This window comes from Elephas maximus, chromosome 7 (genome assembly GCF_024166365.1).
Source record: "Elephas maximus indicus isolate mEleMax1 chromosome 7, mEleMax1 primary haplotype, whole genome shotgun sequence".
NCBI classification, from domain to species: domain Eukaryota; kingdom Metazoa; phylum Chordata; class Mammalia; order Proboscidea; family Elephantidae; genus Elephas; species Elephas maximus.
Genome location: NC_064825.1, coordinates 35,740,520 through 35,748,077, shown reverse-complemented (window position 1 = coordinate 35,748,077; position 7,558 = coordinate 35,740,520). Strand labels below are relative to the sequence as shown.

The 7,558-nt window shown below is 40.2% G+C and overlaps 1 protein-coding gene across 1 annotated transcript in view; it reads left to right on the top strand.

The window, feature by feature from the left end:
* The first annotated feature begins 4,511 nt into the window (after positions 1 to 4,511).
* CCDC83 (coiled-coil domain containing 83) overlaps positions 4,512 to 7,558 on the top strand; it is a 74,178-nt gene continuing 71,131 nt past the window's right edge. Inside the window, exon 1 of the mRNA XM_049890691.1 lies at positions 4,512 to 5,333. The gene's annotated coding sequence lies outside the window, so the exon portion shown is untranslated. The remainder of the gene's footprint in view (positions 5,334 to 7,558) is intronic.

The window sequence follows — 7,558 nt, the reverse complement described above, 5'->3', positions numbered from 1 at the left end:
TTTGCTGTGTCCCAAAGGTTTTGGTAAGATATGTTTTCATCCTCATTTGATTCTATGAATTTTTTTATGCCATCCTTCATTTCTTTTATTATCCAGTAGCTTTTAAGCAAAGTGTTCAGTTTCCATGTATTTGATTTTTTTTCCTTGATATTTGTTATTGATTTCTGCTTATATGGTATTATGATCAAAGAAGATGCCTTGTATTATTTCGATATTTTGGATTTTGTTGAGGCTTGCTCTGTGACCTAAAATGTGGTCTATTCTGGAGAATGTTGTATGTGCATTGGAAAAGAATGTATACTTTGCTGCTGTTGGGTGAAGTGTTCTGTATATGTCTATAAGGTTGAGTTACTTGATTGTGACATTTAGATCTTCTGTACCTTTATTGTGTTTGTAGATGTTCTGTCCTTCAACAAAAGTGGTATGTTGAACTCTCCTGCTATTATGTCAAACTTTCTATTTCACTTTTCAATGCCGTTAGAGTTTGTTTTATGTGTTTTGGAGCACTGTCACTGGGTGCATATATATTTATTATAGTTATGTCCTCCTGGCGTATTGACCCTTTAATCATTACATAGTGTCCTTCCTTATCCTTTATGGTGGATTTTGCTTTAACATCTGTTTTATCAGAGATTAGTATTCCCACTTCTACTCTTCCTTTTGGTTAATATTTGTTGATTTTTCCACCATTCTTTGAGTTTTAATTTGTTTATGCCTTTGTGTCTAAAGTGTGTATCTTGTAGCAGTATATAGATGGATCTTGTTTTTTAATCCATTCTGCCACTCTCGGTCTCTTTACTGGTACATTTAGCCCTTTACACTCAGTGTAATTATTGATAGGTATGAGTTTACTGTTGTCATTTTGTTATATTGTTGTTGTTGTGTTGACGATATCTTTGTTCTGCTTAATTTTCTGGGCTGAGCTCTTTTTGTTTATGCATTTTCTTTTCACTTCTTTCATTATTGTTAATTTCATGTTTGCTGAATTTTTGTTTTTCTCCTTTATTTTGATGGGTTGGTTTGTTACCTACCTTTGTGGTTACCTTGAAATTTACTGTTATTTTTCTAGGTTTAAACCAGTCTTTTATTTCTTGATATTGCCTTGGCTTCCTCTCCCTATGGAAGTTGTACGATTAAAATATTTATTCCCTCTTTTTTTTGACGATGTTATTTATATGTTAATGTACCTAGCTCCCCTACTTTCAGTCTTTTAGCTTTTATTTTTGAGAACTCCCTACCTGGGTTGGTATCTGGTTGATGTGTCCTGTGGCCTAGTCTTGGATTGTTGTTCGATGTTGCTGATTCTCTAACTGAAGGACGCCCTTTAATATTTCTTTTAATTTTGGTCTGGTTTTTACATATTCCCTTAAGTTCTGTTTATCTGGAAATGACCTAATTTCACCATCTTATTGGAGAGATAATTTTGCTGGATATATAATTCTTGGCTGGCAATTTTTTTCCTTCAAGGCTTTATATACGTCGACCCATTGCCTTCAAGCTTGCATGGTTTCTGCTGACTAATCAGAGCTTAGTCTTATTGGCTCCCCTTTGTAGGTGACTTTTTGTTTATCCCTAGCCACTCTCAGGATTCTCTCAAACTTTGGCAAGTTTGATTATGATATATCTTGGTGACTTTCTTTTGGGGTGTATCCTGTATGGGGATCATTGAGCTTCTTGGATAAATATTGTCTCAACTTTCATGGTATTAAGGAAGTTTTCTGCCAGCAATTCTTCAGCAATTCTGTGTTTTCTGTTATCTCTACCCCCACATCCACACCCACACCACACAACCCTCTTCTGGAACTCTGATCACTTGTAGGCTTTTCCTTTTGATAGTATCTCACATAATTCTTAGTCTTTCTTCATTTTTCTTCTGTTTTTTTCTTCAAACTGGTGTCAAGGAATTTATCTTCAGTCTCAGTAATTCTCACTTCAATTCTCTCAATTCTGCTTTATTACCTTCTATCGCATTATCTGATTCTAAAATTTTATTGTTAATCTTATGGATTTCTAGTTGCTGTTTTTTGATATGGTTTCTAGTAGCCTACTTATCCTGTAAGTTGGTTCTTACATTGTTTCCCTGAATTTTTATTTTGCTTTGTTTGTGTGTTCTTTGGTTTTGTCTGTGTTTTCCCTGGTCTCCTTCTTGATCTCTTGGGGAGTTCTGTATAAAGTCTTTTGAGTTCTTTATTATGTATTTCTGTTGCCTTATCTTCCTCCAGAAGGTTTTCTGGTTCTTTATTTTGGTTGCTCGTTGGAGCCATCTTGTCCTATTTCTTTATGTGATTTGATATTGACTGTTGTCTCTTAGGTATCAAGAAGTTATCATATTTATTTATTTACTGTATGTTTGTTTACTGTGTCCTGAATTTTTGTTTTGTTTTGATATATCCAAGCATGCTGGATGTGTGCGCTGCTCTGTCCATTAAGTGGGCCATGTCGAAGCTCTCACTTCCTGTCTCTAGGTGGGCAGAGCAGCTACTAGGTGTGTGAGCCAGAGACTCTGTTCATTGTTCTTGTGGGGCTGTTGAGGATGTAGGTGGTGTTTTTGTTGAGGTGATGTATCTATCCTGCTGGTCACCTGGCCGTGGGTGCAGGGAGTGTTCTCCCTGGTCGTTGGGTTGGGTGTTGGGTGTACATTCTACTGCTTGCCAGATGGTCGGGGCAAAGGTGTTTGGAGCAGACACAGGGTCTCTGGTTGCAGTGGAGGGCGATTGAGGGGTGAGGCAGGCGGCCGTTTGCTGCTCCTGGGCACCTGGATGGAGGGCACGCCCCTGACCACTACAGCACATAATGAGGGGGTAGTGCAGCCACTCTTTGGGCACCCATTGCTGTTGGCTGCTGGTGTTTTTATAGTTGCTAATTTTGTCAAAATTTCTGGCATTTTAGCTACAATATTGTGGTAATTCTTATTTGTGAACCTATATCAATACCTTTTTTGAGAATGAAGTAGTAATTAAAGGAAAACCAAAACCAAAAAGCAAACCTGTTGCCACTGAGTTGGTTCCAACTCATAATGACCCTATAGGATACAACAGAACTGTTCCATAGGCTTTCCAAGGAGTGGCTGATGGATCTGAACTGCAGATCTTTTGGTTAGCAGTTGAGCTCTTAACTGCTGCATTGCCAGGGCTTCAATTAAAGGAAAAGAATACGTGATATATGGAAATTATGATTTACAAGTAACATTAGTAAAAGAAACATTTCTAAGGATTCTGTATGGTCTGGTATGGGAGGAGATCCATGGTGTGTGTTGGGGCGGGGGGTGATACCATGAGCTACCATGCTGGGTGACCAACCCTAGTGATATGACTGGGTAAAACTTCTGAGTTACTAGCAGTTTGAACAGGTTTGTAAAGACAATAGATTCATCTCTAGCTTAGGTTTCAAGAAATTATTGTGAGATTTAATATTAATACATTTAGCTGATTGCCTTTGGGTCTATTTGTAGAGATAGTAACCATCAATGAAAATAGGTGAAAAACAAGGCAAAAACAAATTTAAGTTCATGATTTTTAATAAGTCATCATATTGGCAAAAACAACCCTGCCATTAAAAAAAAAAAAAGTGTAAGATGTTTAGCAATTGTTCATACCAAACAGTTTTGTTGTGATTTTGACAAAAAGAGACAATGTATTTGGCTGTTTCTACCACAGATACTCTCCTGGTCCTATTTCTGCATCATTCAACATGGCAAGGCCAACAGAAAACAAGGTCAAATGAGGAAACATAGCAAATGGTTTTTATCTGGCTTCACTGTTTGACCACCAACTGGCAAACATCGAAAGAAAAACTGAGCAGGAGATAAATGATAGGGTAAAAGTACATTTTTGACCATGGGCCCAGGATCTTGTAAAAGAAGCATGCCTAAGATTTATAGGAAATTATTTGGGAATGAATTCAAAGTTCTGAAGAATCACAAAATTGTTTTTCCATTTAACTAAAAAATTTCCATGCTTTTTACTTAAAATATTTGGCAGTGGTTTCTTTCTTTTGCATCAGCAGGCTAATCCTTGTACCCCAGAATCCCACCTGTTGTTCTACAGAAGCCAAGCAATAATAATAAAAAAAAATCCCTTATGAGATGTGTAAATCTCACAGCAAATGACTGGCATTGAACAAATATATAATACCAATAGAATAAAGAGAAGTTTAAATGAGGTTGAACACATAAATTTCCTCTAACTGGTCAATTTTGGGGGTGGACTTTTTATTGATGAGAAAAGCTGCCTGAAGTAAAACCTTAGTATTTTTACTGCTTCGGTTCTCTTCCTTTAGGAAATTCTTAATTTGAAGTAATAAACGAAACTATTACTTTAAATAACACACATGAATCATAAAACATGAATATCTCTTTTTAAAAATCAAATTCGAGCAGAATGCCAAGCAGGAGATTTAAGAGTTGGAATGGACTCCACGGCAACGGGTTTTCTTTTCTTTTTTTTTTTTAAAAAGGATGATAGGCGTGGCTCACGGGACAAAAGGTTAAATTACTAACAATAGAGGAAGTAGGTGCTCCCAAGCAGAGAAAGAGTCTAGCAAAGAAAATGGTAAATTTAAAGGCTGCAGATTGCGTGTTTTTTTCCCAAATGAAGAGAGAGCTTCAAAAAATGAAAGGAGGTCTACACCGGTTCTCTTGAACAAAAAAAAAAAAAAAAAACAAAGAAAAATAGGCAAGCTCTGCAGCCGGATGAGGTCCCTGGGTAAGAAAAAAATGGTTTGCAATCTGGTACGTGGTGTCACATGGGACAGCCATGAGTCCGAAAGACTCCACCACAACTAACAAGAACAAAAGGTTGCCAGTTCAGACTCACCCAACAGCACCACGGAAAAAAGTCCTGGTGATCTGCTTTCATAAAGACTGTACCCAAGAAAACGCTACCTATGGAGCTCACTCCTACACATGAGGTCGCCATGAGTCCGAATCCACTGGACAACGACGGGTTTGGAGCCAGAAGTTACCTTATAAGCATTTAGTTCAGGGGGTTGCAGTTCTATTTGGAGCTAAAAATAAAAGAACCCGTGCGCACAACTAAAGATGACAGAGGAGAAGATACCACGGTCGAATGCACAGAGCCCCGCAGAGGCGGGCAGAACCCCCATCACGCGCCCACACCCTTCCACATTCGGCGAATTGTTTGAAAACCACTGAAGCGTCCAGATGTCTCGCAGAAACTAAGGTGATCGGCTCACGGTCACAGCCTAGGACCCGGATGTCAAGTTTCCACACAGCTCAACACTTCTCCATTGGCGACTAAGGGGAAGGGCGGGCGAGTGCGTTTTACAGACAGAGCTCCAGGAGAAGCGATTGCGAAAAACCCGCAGGAAGGAAGGTGAGGGTCCTCATCCCGGACTCTTCCCCGAGCGGCCACCAGGTGGCGCGCCAGGCCCGCCGCTCGCCCAGCGGCAGCGTGAGTGGTGGTGGGAGGAGCATGCGCCGGTCGCCTTGGAAACCGAGGCGTGACTGCCCAGAGCGGGTAGGAAGCTTTTGCGGCGAGCGGGGTGGGAGCGCGGGCTGTCGGCCCGCACTGGTGTATCGGCACCTGGAAACCTGCGAGGGGAGGTCGGGAAACTAGATTGTCTGCTCGCTAATACTGTGACTCCTTCCAGTCTGACACTGGAGTCTCTACGTGCCTCCCGGCCTCCCGCTCCTCACAGGACAGGGGCATCTTCGGGGCCCGGGGCTTGCTCCGCCCCAAACTGGCCTGGGGTCGCGTCCTCCTGGTCTCCACCTGGAGGGTCGGCCTGGGCCCTGTGAGATGCTGTGAGGGGTTCCAGGGGTTCTCATTGGCCGCACTCATCCTGTCCACGGGGGAGACGGAGGCAGGTCTCTTTTGATCTAATCAGAATATTAACCCCTCTCTCTTTCCGCTTTGCAGTAGAGCCCCCTGGATATGTGGCTTGTTTCCCCTTTTAGATCTTCTGCTCCAGAGGGCAGGATCTGAATTTGATTCAGGTTTGTAACCTTCACGATGCCCCGCCCAGTCCCTAACACACAGTAGGCGCTCAGTAAATTACTAATGCCTTCCACTTGTATGAGGCTTTATCACTTGATGGTTTTCCAAAAGCATCTCTTGAGCTTCATAAATAACCCTGACAGGAGGTAGGAAAGATGGAGGAGGAAGCTGAGGGTCAGTGAAGTGCAGACTTGTCCTAAGTTATAAAACTCAATAATGGAGGCGCTGGGGGACTAGAACTCAAGTCTTACTTCGCTTAGTGCTCTTCTCACCCAGTTCTCTGGCATCCTTGCATCCTCCACAATACCAGCATAGTGCCTCTCCCATTGTAAGGTACTTCGTGGTAAGAGCTCAGTGTGGTGATGGATTCTCACTTCACCCTCACACTCCCCACCCACAGGTTCATTTCTACCCCTTGCCCTGATTGTTAACAACATTCCTCTAGACAAAACGCTTGGCTTCTTTGTTTTATGAATTTGCTAGATTTGTACAGTGCCTTATTTGTTTCCTCACTTCTTACCTCCATAATTCTCTGCTAGGCAGAGAGAGTTGAGGAAGTGGGAAAATATGCCCCATCTAAGTCAAACGAAATAATTTCAGTGAAGACAGAGAAGGAAAATAACAAGACTGGATATTTATCGGTGTGTGACAATTGCTCATGGATTTTCTTGCCCCCATCCCCAAGACCGGGCTCAGCAGATCCTCTTTATATTCACCGCTGCGCTTCGAAGTTCAAAGTAGGAAGAGAAAAGCCTTTTTGTTCTCTTCTACCATCAGAGTATAGAGTACTGCATGAATTTCCATTATCCTCACAATTTTGTTCTGATGACTGTTTTTTTTTTTGGACAGTTCTAAAATGGAAGGACAGCAGGAGTTGGAAGCAAATGCAATACAGGTTGTTAGAGAGGTTACTAAAATACACTGCATTTCAAACTATTTGTAATTAGCAATTCTGGATCAGAAGGCAGACCCATTTTTTAGCTAAGAATGCAACATAATTCGGGCACTGCAGTTTAAAAATTTGCCACTGATGGAAGGATTTGCATTTATGAAGAAAAAAAACATACTAATATGATGTGCATCATCAATCCATGTCCAAGCCTCCAAGTGAAAGTTGAAAATATCTGTCCAGATATTTTTAAAACCTGAATATACAGTTGTTTAATGTTAAATCTCTAAAATGGTTGAATTTTATATTTTAACATATTGCATAATATTAACCGTTTGATATTAACTGGTTTTGTCTGAAATTAAAAAAAAACTTTTAGATAATATTTTAACTATTAAAAGGCTTAAAATGAATTATTTTTTAAAACATGCTTGAAGAGCATTTCTAAAACATTTAAAAATTGTATTAAAAATGTATTCTGGCATAGGTGAACGTAATTTTGCTTTTCCAAATTCAGGGTATGTGCAACATTATGAACAAAATAAGGTCGCCAGTAAAGAAAGTGAGAATGCATAATTTTAAAGTCAATTATTCAAATTAAACATTTTTATTGAGCATGTAGTTTGTATCCACAGGAGACTGCCAGGAGGCCCATGTGCCAACATCTATTTTTGAAATCCCAAAGATGAGGGTTTAATGAAGTAGCTAGTTG